The following is a 14,383-nucleotide window of genomic DNA, read 5'->3' on the forward strand; positions in this document are numbered from 1 at the left end:
CAGAGTATTTTTCAGTATCGTGGAGAGATGGCAATGGTGTAAACACAGGAATTCAAAATCCCTGTCCAGGGTTCTTTCCTCTAAAGTGAAAAATCTGGCGTTGACCTCCTATTTAGCAAAGCATATTAAGATGTCTTAGATTATGCAGAAGGAATATAGGTTCCAGAGGTAAATTTTTTACAACATAAAATGAGAAAAGTTGAGTGTCAGAAGGAAACAAAGAAGGAAGGAAACTCTGACCCAAAGAAGCAGGGGGTCTGCGGAGAGATGGGGCTGAACAACCTGGTGACAGGAAACTTCTTACTGCCTCTAATCCTCAGGCATATTTATTACTGCCTCACATACGAGAGAGTTTTCATGTTGGGGAGAATGGTGGTTGTCAGCACAGGAGAGGGGCTGAGTTCTAGATCTACCTTAGTGAAGGACAGAGAAAATAGAGATGCTATAGGTGACAGAAATGAAACTAGATTTTTTTTCATCCTTTATATTATTATTATTAATTTTTATTATGGTGACATCGGTTAACAAAATCCAGTAAGTTTCAGGTGTACAATTCAACTGTAAGGCATATACATGCATTGCATTGTGTGTTCACTGCTCATAGTTAGATTTCTTTCTGTCACCACATATTTGACCCTTTTTACCCCATCTACAACCCCTCTACCCACTGGTAACCACTAGTCTATTGTCCATATCCATGAGTCTCTGCTTGAAACCAGATTTTCATCTGGAGCCAGAACTCAGGACCATAATGGAAGTTGACCGTGGGGGATGGTCTCACTTTTAGCCCTGAAAATCAGTGTCCCATAAAATCCCTTAATTCTAGACAAATTGGGATGATTGATCACCCTCTAAGTGACGCTTGAATGAGGAAATTTCATGTTTTCAGATATCTTGGGGAGGTCATTAGACCCTCTCACCAGGCATGGATAGAGGGATGAGCCAATTAAAAAATCTCTGAGGACAGGGTGATACCTTGTTCCATTTGCGTGCTTGGATGTTTGGATTAATAAAGATATTTGGTTGACAAAGGAGGCAGAGGAGAGCAAGCTCTTGCTGTTTTCTCTGATATTTACTAATTTTCGCTAATGATGGAATCTCTTGAGCTATTGTTGCTTCAGTTCATCTTAAAAGAAGAACATTTCCAAGGCTCTTGCATGTGAAATTCGGAGTAAACGAAGCAACATGACTCCATAAGCATCCATGAAAAAGCCAACCAAACAAACGAAACCAGAAATCGTCCTCATTTTATTTGGAAATAGACTTACAGAAAAGCTGCCAGAAAATAGAATAGCTGCAAGAGATAGAATAGCACGAAGACCATCTATGTACCTTTATCTAGATTACCTATTGTTAACATTTTACCCAATTTGCTTTATAATTGTGCATTCTCTCCCTCTCCCTCTCCTTCCCTCCCTCCCTCTCCCTCTCTCTCTCTCTCTCTCTCTCTCTCTCTCTCTCTCACGCACACTTTATTCTGAACCATTTTATACTAGTTTGCATACATCATGCCCTTTACCTGTAAATATACTTCAATGCTTATCTCCTAAGAATAGAAATATTCTCTTACATGTCAACTTCAGTAATTTAACATCAATACAATATGTTATCTAATCTACCATGCATATTCCAATTTTGTCAATTGACTCAGTAATACCCTTTATAGCGTTTCCCTTTTTCCTCTAGTATAGGAAAAAATGTACGATCGAGTATTTCATTTAGTTGTCACCTCTCTTTAGTCTCCTTTAATCTGAAACATTTTGCAGCCTTTCTTTGTCATTTATGACATTTTTGAAGGTACAATCCTATTTTTGTGTTTAATTCCTCATTTTGGGGTTTGTCTGATGTTTCCTCATGGTTATATTATACATCCTGGCTTGAATATTATATAAGTGGTACCGTGTCTCTCTCAAGGTAACACATCTGAAGGTACCCAATGTTCATCTGCCCCTTGATGATGAAAGTTTTGACTATCCAGTCAAAGGGTTGTCTAATTTCTGTACCATAGATTTCTATTTTTTCCTCATCTGCACACATTCCTATGTATTGACATTAGCATTTTATGTGATTTCAGACCTGTACTTTCTTTGCAACCATAGGCAGGTAGAAGGTGTCGTGACACATTTTGGTTTCTATTTGCACTAAAGGAGGTGGTTTTATATTTATGTTTTTATGTTATACCTGGTTTCTGGAACCAAACCAACCTCTGAAGATTGCTTCTTACTTGAGCAAGGAAGTGAGAAATAAAACCAAGACAAAACAAAAAGCCCAGAATTAAACAACCCTGTCTTTGCTGCTGTGTTTCCTCCACTAGAGGAGATGATTGAGTTTCATGGAACCGACCATCGTGACAGCAGAATTCTGTTTGCTGCCTCTTGATGAGAATTTGACTAGAAGATCTTTGGAAAAATGAAGAGAAAACTTGGCCAACATCTCAGTGGTTAAACACCAGAGAAGAAATTAAATATCTCCTAATTATGAGTTCACATCCCTTGTATCATGCTAACTCTAATAGGCAGAGTTGCTTTAGAAAAGGTGAATGCAGAAGGTAGGTTTGTTAGTGGAGATGTTTGATTCTGAGCAAGGACCATGTTGGCCCGATGTATTTTTAAGGGTTAACCTGGACTTAGAAAATGCTTGCGGATGTCCAGTGTCATAGAATAAGACATAAAACTGCTTCATATGCACCTTCCTCCAACTTGTGACATTCCTGGTATCTGCCTTTTCTATCGTCAAGTTTCTCTTCTACTTGAAATGATCACCTTGTAGTGCCCTGTGTTCAACACTGGCTTTGTTCCCTGGTGTGCTTTTAAGACTTTTCCTGTTGGTATACAGTTTTCATGTAAACTTATCACTGATAATAAGCTTCCTATTTGGCAAATGCTTGGAACAAATGATACTACATATTACCCTCTGGACAGCTCAGCCTAACCCCATGGATGGGCATCAGATGGCAAGTGCAGGAGCTAACTGTGTAAAGAGAACTATATTAGACTCAGTTGACCATGTATAATTCTTTTCTCTCAAGGTGGAAGTGAACAGGAAATAGGCCCATTACTTGGTCCCCGAATGGGATTAGATAACGAAGAACCAAGGTTGTGCAGAGATCTGGTGGGTCTTAAGTGGGTAGTTAAGGAAAGATCACTAATCTTGAGCCCAAGATTCGAAATAAAATGGGGATCAGAAAATGACAGGAGAAGAAAATGGGGAGGAGCAAGCTGGAATTAATGAGCAAGACATTGCTTGGACTGGTTCTGGAGTGGGGAATCTTAGATTGAATTTCTTTTTTACATAGCCAAAGCACATGTTGACGAGATTGGACTGGGTCTACTTAAAGGGGCCATCATGCAATAGACAAAATACCTAATACTGCAACAGGAATCTGGTGATGGTCTAGTGAATTTGAGCAGAAAAGTTCTATATCAAAGGAACAATGTAAAGTCAATCTCAGAGATGAGATTCAAGAGCAGGGCAGGTGTTAGGTGTCCTGCCAATTTTAAGATTGCTCACTTGAAAGTTTTGGAAAGTTGGAAAATTGAGAAAAGCAAATGTTTGAGAAGAGGCAACATTTGTCTAGGTCTTCTCAATATGCTGTTGGAGAAGGGATAGTTTGAGATATTGGAGCAATAACATATAACTAAAACCCACAGGAATTTCCACAATATTTGCTGATCAGAGAAGGGAATTTGGATTGCCCCAAGTGTTTTCTAGGCACTCAGGTTACTGTCAGCTGCACTTGTATTATCTTGGTGAAGGGTTGAGTTGTATTTATTAGCTTAATTCTCACAATAATCCTCTTTAACTGGTACTACTGTTTCCTCTTTTTGAAGATGGGGACATAAGATACAAAGAAGTGAAAAAATTTGCTCAAGGTTATACAGCAAATGGTCAAGTTGAGACTTAAACCTACTGCTCTTAGTGCTCTGCTCTGCTGCAGTATTCAGTAACCCATCTAAGGTCATGGATACCTCGTGCATCTTATGTAAGCTGTGGAAACTCTCTGCAGAAAACTGTACACCCAACATAGTACCTAAAGCTTGAGGGGGCAGCCCGCTGATGGACCTAAAGTTAAGAACGTCTCCTAAATATATTGACCATATTTATATATTTTTTAAATTTATTTTTAATTAAAAAATAAAAAATATATATATTCTAAGTTTCAAAACACATACTGTGCACATAAGCTTTTGAGATACAACAAATTTCTGAGTTGAGATCAGCTGATAACTCTCCACATGTGGGTTTTCTCAGCCTACAATTGGGGCAGGCCAAAAGTGCTGGGGTTTAAGGCCCTGGGAGTAGCTGTTGGCCAATGAAAGATGGGAATCAGAGGGTGAATACCCCTGCTTCCTCACTCCCTGAGGGGGTAACTCTTAGGTGGGTTCCACATTGCGTCTCAGAGTCTCCCAAATGGATTAAGCTTTACCTAGTCAGTGTGGGAGCCTGTTTGACAATACATCCTTTATTGGCTTTTGTCCTTTCTCTGTCTAATTTTTCCATATTCTTAACCAGTGCTTCCTGGGACCACATTCCAAACACATTACTTACATTCAAATCTTTTTCTCAGGGTCTGTTTCTGGTGAACTTAGCCTCAGACAATTCTATACAGGTATGCTTCTATGATAAGTTTTAACTATAATAATGATGATAGTTTAAGATACTCATTAAATCCAGCTTTGAATGCTTTTATCATCATGTAGATTTTATCATCAGTAGTCTAACCGCTGGAGGATGAGAAGTCACATAAAAGAGAAAGTAGGCATTCCAGTCAACAGTTGCATTCAACTGCCAGACATATGAGTGGCCATCTGGGGTCATCTGACCCCCAGCTGACCCACCACTTGACCATAAAAACATAAGTGAACTCAGCTGGCAGAGAGGAGCCATCCCAGCTGAGTCCAACCTGCCAACCCCTAGAATCATCTATGGATCAAGAGGAGCTGCACTTAAGCAGTCTTGACCATATTGGAACCTAATACAAGAACATGGACTTTGAGCCTGTGACTATATAAGGCCTTGGGAGTCTTAGGAAGGAATGTATTTCATATACTTTGTATGAATCATTGGGGACAGAAGGAGAACTGTGGTAGTTTATTAGAGTAATAGCCCCCAACGAGTCATACCCCCTTGTCTCCTCCCTTTGCAATGTGACTTTGTTGCCCCTCTCATTCCAGAGATGGAGTCCATCTGTCTATATTCTGAATCTGTGCTGGCCTTGTGACTATCACCAATAGAATGCTGTGGAAGTGACGTTTTGAGACTCCTCAGGCATGGACTTAAGGAGCCTTGCAGCTAACACTGTCATCCTTATGCCATGCATCTGCCATTAGGCCAGCTTTAATTACTGGAGGAAGAGAAGCCATGCAAGGGAGAGTTGTGGCACATTGGCTGAAAGCCCCAGGCCACTCCAGAGTGAAGCCATCTGGATCAGCCAGCTACCAGCCAGCCTGCCAACTGACCACAGAGGAGTGAGCCCAGCTGACACCACATGGAACAGAGACAAGTCATTTCTGTTGAGCCCTACCACACTGCCAACCCACAGAATTGTGAGGGGGAAACGTGACACTAGCCATGCATAGTTCTTAGTCTTACTGGGTTTCTCTCTCCATGGGCTCTAGGTGCCAAGTCAGGGAAACAGCACCAAAGCTGGAGACCCTGCCTCGGCCACTGCCACGATTATCTTCCGATTTTGGTCCAAATGCAGTCCTTTCCTGTCCAATAGACCCATGAGGCTGGGACTAAGGGTCTTTTGGACTTAGTTATCAATGGAGAGTTACTGGGCCTATTCAATTTCACTCTGAGGTTAGACCGACCACCAAACTGAAGAACAGATTACGTAGAGCAAACTGATATGGATGAACAAGAACCCTGAGCAGAATTTAGAATTTTGCATGGATTTGTAAATTTTGGCATCTCCTTGTGAAACTTGGAGTATGGGCGAGTTAGTCCTGGCATGGCTGCTGTCCTTTTGCCCTTTACTTCTCACATGAAAAGTCATAGGGAACATTTTATCTTAATTGAGAAGAAAATATGAATTTTTCTTCACAATTCAAGAAGGAGACATTCGTCAGAAGCAGGCAAAAATGTACCAGTCTCCAAGTGGCAGTAGTAATTTCAACTTGAAATATTTTTGCTTTGGGGAAGTTTAAAGAAAGGTTGCTTGAACACGTTTCTCTCTCTCTTTTTTTCTCCTCTGCATCCATCATTAGATGTTTATTTTGGAGCTTTAGGTAGAAGTGCTCGTTTTAGGACAGGTTTCCTTACTTTTCTGAACTTTTATCCGCCTTTTGCAGAGGGGCATTATGAAACCCTGTGCGTGCTTAATTTCAGATTTCCTGTCCATTCTCACTCTGTTTCCTTCACTTGTCTCCTCCGAGGGTAGAAAATGCTAGAGAAAACTGTTGATTTCTAATGAGAATAATACAATTTTTTTTAGTGGAAAGTCTTTGTTCCATAAAGCAAGCGACTTTGTTGCCAAGCTACTTTGGGAACAATCTAACGATTGATCAATTTATGTACATCCTGCAGCTCCTCTAAAATAGCAGAGTTCTCCAGACCTCAAAAATACAAGTTCATTATCTGTTAGTGCTAAATTTAAATCAGAAGGAACTTTGTATTGCTAAAAGTCCTCTTACAAGATATGTGTACATTTGAACATTTGAATACTCCCAGATGGCTCTTTTGTGTGGAATAGTCCCAGGCAGCCCTATCATTAAAGGGGAAGATTTCTAACCAGAGACTAAAAGGTGCAAATGACTCAAAGGAAATACATGTTAGTCTTCCCATATTCTATACAAAACCAATGTTGTGGTTAAATGGGATTTTTTTTTTTTTTTGCTTATTTATACACCCAAATTCCATTTCTTCCTTCTTTAATTTTACATAACAGGCAAAAAATTATGCATCTCTTGGTATTTGTAGAATCTTTTCCACCTCATCCTCTTCTAGGTAAACTTCAGTGTTGTCTGTTTGGCTCCTTCTCCTCATTCCACCACCATTCTTTCCCCCAGCCAGCTCCCATGATGGACATTGGCATTTTTATAAAACTGTCTTGGTAATTCAATTGAACAGCCAGAATTCAGAACTATTGAAGCTGAGTTTTGATGAGTGAGCAGTTAGAGAGGAGGAGGGTTCCAGGGTAGCCATGGCTTGTGAGAGAAATGGAAATTAAGATGATTAGGAGAAAGTAGATTTTAAGAAGTGTTAAGAAGTAATGCTGTGGTTTATAAATTGGATTTTTAGTTTATTTTCCCAAGAGATGTATGTAAGAGTTAGAGTTTCTTTTGGTTGCTGATCCATATTTTCTTGAAGACATCACATCATGACACAGCTTTTCCTCTTCTGGCTTCAACAATCTTCTTTACAGAATTCGAGATGCGGGGAGCTACAGAACTCTCTATGCACCTGTTCAGACCATGCCCTCTCTTACCCTCCTGTACCCCCATAAATGAGCTCCCTGCCTCATCCCTCCCAACTGTCCAAGAGACCATTTCCAAGAAAATAAAAGTAACCAGACCTGATTAACCACCTCCCTATAAGCCATTGTTTCTCAAATTATAGAGTCATGAAATCAGTTTAATGGCTCGTGAACAGCATATTGTGTTTTTAATGAAAAAGAATAAATAAGGAAATAAACAGAGTGCGTGGCAGATAGTAAGGGCAGATTTGTTAAAGCCTGTGTTTCACTGTATGTATATGAGTGTAGAATTTCTTATATTATATTCTCTTATTTCTTACCTGAGTTATTTCTTATTGTGAGTTCGTCAGAAATGATTGAAAGCCATCGCTCTAAGAGATCACAAGGCATATTGCATCATACCTTTATTTGTGTTTTCCCCAGTTATAAACTGGATCTTTATTTTATTTATTTTTACCAACCGATGTATGTAAGAGTTAGGGTTTCTTTCAGTTTCTGATCTGTATTTTCTTGAAGGCATCACATCATGGTACGACTTTTCCTCTTCTGGCTTCAACAATCCTCTTTACAGAATTTGGGATGTGGGGAACTCAAGCCTCCCTTTCAAGCCTCTCAGGTGATCCTTTATCACCTGGACTCCCATTCCCATATGAGTCCGTACATCCCCCATCCGACCCAATATATCGCCTTCCTGACTCCTCAGACCCTTCTACTCTTTCCTTGAGAACTCACAGGTCTGAATTCCCAGTCTTCTCAAGCTCTCACTGGAGCGTGCCTTCTTCTTGTTGCTTTAACTAAAAACCGACTCTCCCCTGAGGCCACTGACTGGTGGCTATTTCTTTCCCTCACTTTCCACCTACCACTGCAGAGATAAGGTTAGGTGTCCTCCTCTGCTTCTCCTTACCACTTCTAGACCACCGTTCCTCCCTCATCCCTAAAGAAGCCAGCTCCTTCAGACCACACCACCCACTACCCTTCCTAACTCCAGCCAGCTTCGGTCTTTATGGTGAAACTCATTCATTGAAATTTAACCTTGTTTTGCATCTTTCTTTCCATCCCTAGTCCTGCTATCATTATTGGTATTTTTTGAAATCCACATGGATAATTCATCTAACTCCCTGGCCTCCCAGTTCCTTGACCACCTCCCCTTTCCATGATTTTTTTCCTTCACTGCACTCAGCCACGATCCTCTGGTCATACACTAGATCTGCACTGTCTAAAATAGTAGCTGCTAGCCACAGGTGGTTATGTTAATTTGAATTTCATTAAATAAAGTAAAAAAAATTATTCCCTTAGTAGCACTACCCATGTAAGAGTCCATTCCCTTGTGGCTGTCATATTGGGCTACGCAGACAAAGACCGTCTCCGTCCTTGCAAAAAGCTCTACAGCGCTTGCACTACTCATGACAGTAACTCAGCTTCAAGCTTTATGCTTCCAGGCTACCATCCCCTGTAGTTGCAGCTCACTCCCTTGAGAACCTGACTCTAACCATTCTTTGGCTTTACCAGGACCCTCAATCCATCGGCTTCAGCACTTTTCACTGTCCATTATCCTTCTCATATCCTCACTTTCTCTCTTACACAGCTTAAATTTCATGGTCCATCACTTCGACCCTGGGCATAAATCCTCAGCTTTCTTACTCCTGCTTTAGCTTTCTTACTCCCACTTAACCAGAAAAACACCATCCCAGGTGAAATCTCTCTTCCTACAATGTATCTATGCCCAAGGAGCTGCCTGTAGCTTAAGAAAAATCGTAACTGTATTGACTATCTGACTTGTATTTCATGACCATAAATCTCAAGTGGGCTCTCAGTAAACCCTACTATTTCATTAGTCAATTCACAAGTCTTAAGGGAGCTAGAGGTCTCAATCTCAGCCTAGGTAGAAGAACTCCCTTTCCAAGTTTGTTCCAAGTTTGGATGCTGCCTCAGCCTTAGGGATAGTAGCTAATTTTTACATTTTTTCTATTTCTGTCTTCTTTAGAGTTCTCTTTGGACTCCTTTAGTAGTTACCTAAATTTTACTAGTTAATAATTATTAATATGAAATTTCCCTTATCTTAATTACTGGTGGGATTTCTGTCTCTTGACTATATCTTTATTGATACAGTAATAGTAACACGAGATCAGATAAATCGACCAATAGAAGAGAATAGAGGGCCCCCAAATGGACTCATGCCATTTGTGGACACTTGATTTGTGACAAAGTTGACCCTTTAGAGCAGTGGTGAGAAAAATGTGGTCTTTTGATGAAATGAAGCTGCTCTCTGACCACCTCTCCTCCTACCCCTCTCCTTCCCCACTGCATTGTTTCGCCCTCACTGGTGTCTTTGCTGCTTGTTGGACACGGCGAGCATGCTCCTGCTTCAGAGCCTCTGCGTTGCTATTATTCCCTTGATGGGAATGTTCTTCCCCTGGATATCCACATGGCTTCGTTTAGCTCTACGCTTAAATCTCCATTCCTTTGGGATTCTTTCCCTCTGAAAAATGAGAAATATAAAATATCTTTTGCAGGTATTCTTTAGTCTCTCCCTTCATTTTATATTTCTTCATAGTACTTTTTCGCTCACTCATATTCTCTTAGAATGGATGATCCATCAGAAAATACATTTAACATTTTTTTACTGCTGTAGATCCAGCATTTAGAACAGAATTTCCAATAAATGTTGAATGAACTAACAAAAAAGAACAAATGAATAAGTGCATCTCGCTGACGCTGGGCCATGTGGACCCTGGCATTTATTTGGGTTTCAGGCACATATTCTCGAAACTGCTGTTTTAGCCTCTCTCTGGGGAAAGTTCTGCTCTTTATGGGCATCAGGATCTTTCTTCAAGAATATTTGTCTTAGAGATCGATTGCTATTCTACTGAAAATTTAAAAACTTGATGTTAAAAATGTATGCCAGATTATCTCACTTCCATGTTTTAACCCTCAAATGACTTCCCATTGCATGAGAAATAAAATTCAAACTTCTTCTTTTGGCCTTCCAGACCTGACACGTCTGTCTTCTTTCTACTTTTCTGTCCTCTTCTCCTTGCATTCATTTTCTCTTATTTCTCCTCCGGCAACCCTTGATTTCCTTCTGTTCTTTGAACAACACCCAGACCCGTTCCTCAGAACCTTTAAACTTGTGTTTCCTTCTGCTGAAAACACTGTTCCCAGCTTTTCACTTCCGTAAATCATCCTTTGTCATTCAGTGCAAAGATGACCTCGACATAGAGGTTTTTCTCTATCTCCTCCCTGCCATCCTGTTTTATGTTCCGTGTAGCACTTGTCACTCCCTAAAACTTATCTTATTTATTTGATTATTTGCTTCCTCTCTGTCTCCCTTCTTCATATTTGCTAGTATATTCCTCGTGTCTGGACAAACAGTGCTTGATACTTAATAGGTGATTAATAAATATTTGCTGAATAAATGAATGTTGCATCAGGAGCATCGTCTAAGGGGTAAAGTGCTGGTCTTAGGTGAAACCATAGGCCCTCTTAGAAATAATGCGAGTACTTCCGGGAACTGTTTGTAGTAACTTATAATAAAATGTCTGCCTTCACACTCGCCCATGCTTTTCTACAAAGCCTTTCTTCTTTTTTCAGAAAGAAGACACTCTAATTTCTAGTTTCTGCTTATAAATAGATGTCTTTTGTCATTCATATGCTTTCTTTGAAGGCTGTTTTACTATGGTCTGCCCTTCTTATCTAAGCATTACCCCTCTTCTGTGATTGAAGGTAGGCTATTATCTACCTTTCCTCTCCAGGGTCTTTTCACTTGGCTTCTGGATTATCAGCTTCAGACAATCTCTGCTGCTGTTTAAGAAGAAAAGCATTAATCTTTATTTATTTTATATATTATTTAAGCCCTACCTGCTTCCAAAACCAAATCGAGGCAGCTATCTTCTCTTAATTACTTTCTACCCTTGTCTTAGAAGCTTCCAGACCCTGTAAGTTTTCTCAACAATGTCACTGGGTCTTTGATTTCTTTTTGGAAAGTGCAATATCGTATGGTTGGATTGGATGAGACCTCTGGGCTCTTTTACAGTTGTGACACTTTGGACTGCCCTTTACAAAGTAGAGGCAGTTAATAACCACTCATCTAGGGACCCTCTACACTTACATCTCCCTGGGTAAATGCCTTTGCCACTTGCAGCTGTACCTCTAAATGAGACTAAATTTAAAACATAATATATATACATTTTCTTTTTCGTTAAAACTTGAACTTTAAGTTGTTATTTATGTAGCACATAGTACTATTTATCGATCACCTACTGTGTGCTAGGCACTGCTAGTTACTTTATATAAGTTATCTCAATTTCTATAAAATTTCTATAAGGTAGAAATGAATACCCACAGAATATTCTACAGAAGAAAACAACTGAGGGTCAGAATAGTTAAGTAACTTTTGCAAGATAAAATAACTTATAAGGGGTTGCACCAGGATTTGAACCCTGGTTTATCTAGTCTCTTTTATCAGAATTTCTGTGGCTGATTCTCTTCAAAGGGACTCAGATGGATTGTGGGCTGAATTTTAAACTTAGAGCATTTTCAACAACAGAATTTGGGCTTCTCTTTTCCCCTCTCTGTCTCTCTGTTTCTCTCTCCCCCCCCCCCCCCGCCCCGTCTCTCTCTCTCTCTCTCTCTCTCTCTCTCTCTCTCTCTATATATATATATATATATACACACACACACACACACACACACACACACACACACACGCACGCATGCATGCATGTATATGTATGTATGTATGTGTATACACATACATACATACATATACATGTAAATCATAGAGGGATAGAGATTCAACCCTGGTTGTTGGGTGAGGGATACTAAGGGAGCTGAAACAGCTTAGAGAGCAGCAGTGCTTTCTATTGGCCTTTTCTGATCTGAGTTACACATATCCCATTCTAGACAAGAAGTATAGATAATACAACAGTTATGGTGACAGTAGGCAAATGGGTAGTCAAATGGAAGGATGGATGGATAGGATCACATTTGACCAGGGTCTTCAAGGCTGCATAAGGCTTAGCTTAGTCAACAGAGTGGAGGTTGAGGTGAAAATTTTGCTTTCCAGGCAGAAAATTGCATGTGTGAATCCTTTAAGCCATGATGCTCTTGAAAACTGTGAGTAATGTGGTGAGACCAGAGTGTAGAATCCGTCTGTGGGTTGGACAGGCCTGGAAATGAGGCTGGAAAAGTCAACAGAGGCCAGGTTATGAAGAGCCTTTTGGACTTGGCTAAATAGTTTGGAACGAGTCTCATAGGTAATGGAGGATCATTGAACAATTGAAGAGGAGTGATATAATCTGGCTTCATTTTGGAAAGCTTGCTCTACTTGTGTATTACCTCTAACTGTTATGACCTGACTAGGTATTGTTGGCCAGATATGTAGGGACTGCCATTTGAGAGAACACTTTGTCACCTTGGTGGACCAGGATTCTCACCATGCTCACCCAGTGCCTGTGTAACATTGTCAAGGACAGATAATGTCAGAGCCTGAATGAGGCTCTGTGAGTGGAGGGTCCACAATTCAGTCTTGAAAGGTATTTTTGTTGTTGTTGGTGGTGGTGTTTTTGTTTGTTTGTTTGTTTGTTTTGCTTTTGAGATCAGAAGAAAGGCTGCCTTTGCCTCAAATGTCAAGGCATTCTATAGGCAAATTTTCTGCTGGAAGTGAATCGATGTCAATTTGAATTCATCCAATAAACTCTGAAAAACAAAATTAAATTATGGGCCCTTTTTCCCCTATCAGGTGAAGTGAGCTGAATACTGTGCCTCATGTTCAGACACCTGGAGGGAAGAATGGACAGCTTTTGGGGTGAAAGAGAAGTGAACAGAGAAAAGGGATGACACCTCGAGGTGGAGGCTTGGTCTCCACTTCCGCAGTGCTGGGACAGAATCCTAACACCAAACAACACTCCTGAGACTAAGCTTTTAAAATGCAAGTGTAGCTGACATTTGTAAACTTGTTGCCAGTTGGGAAAACACTGTCCAAACACGTAGCCTAAGGTAACTTGCACAGTGCTGTTATTGGACACTGGAAAGTGTGATTAAAAACTCTTTAAAACAGTTACAAATGGAGAATGTTTAAAATTATTTTAAAATTATTTTTGATTCTACAACTCATTTTAAAGATTTGGAGTTACTAAGTAACAAAGTTGTGGTAAGACCCTTTCCCCAGTCTGGCAAAATATATCAATTCTGTGGTAAAAGCAGTGTATGACGAGAGCTGTCAGAGCTTTAATGAGTCAGAAAAACCTGGCTTAGAATGCCAGCCCCCAAACTTGAGTGTCCTTGGGCAAGTCACTCCCTCTATCTAAGCTTTACTTTCCCATCTTTAAAATGGAGTCAACACTAGTTATCTCACAAAGTTGTTATAAAATTGAATCTGAATGATTATAAAGTGCTCCCTATTATGTCTGGCACATCATAAGCACTCAAGAAAAGGCAGTCATGGAAATCATTGCTGGCATTTTTAAAACTCAGGTTTGCCAGCGCCACTTCTGCATCCCCCTGATATTCTGCCCACACCTCTCTTTACTCTGGTCACCGCCTTATGGCTGACCAGAAAATGCCACCTCTTCATTCTCACCTCTGATAAATGCTTCCGGTTCGGACACCAACTTTCTTGACCAGAGTGCTCAACTTTTTGCCTCAATCTTCTGAGACTTTTTACATTCATCTTTCAACTCTGACATTAGTGCTTGCAGATGTCCCTGTGATGACCCTCCCTGCCTCCATCATCTCCCATTTTCCACCTGCTCTGGCAGGTCCTGAGACCTCCTTCCATGTAATCTGCCTGTGGTAGGCAAAATGATGTCTTCCCTCTCTTCCTCTAAGATGTTTATGTTCTGATTTCCAGAATCTGTGACTATGTCATGTTATATGGCAAGGGGGAATTAAGGTTGCCAGTCAGCTGACCTTGGATGGGGAGGTTATCCTGGGTTATCTGGGTGAAACCAATGTAATCATTGTGTC

The sequence above is a fragment of the Pteropus alecto genome, unplaced genomic scaffold (assembly GCF_000325575.1).
Source record: "Pteropus alecto unplaced genomic scaffold, ASM32557v1 scaffold98, whole genome shotgun sequence".
Taxonomy (NCBI): domain Eukaryota; kingdom Metazoa; phylum Chordata; class Mammalia; order Chiroptera; family Pteropodidae; genus Pteropus; species Pteropus alecto.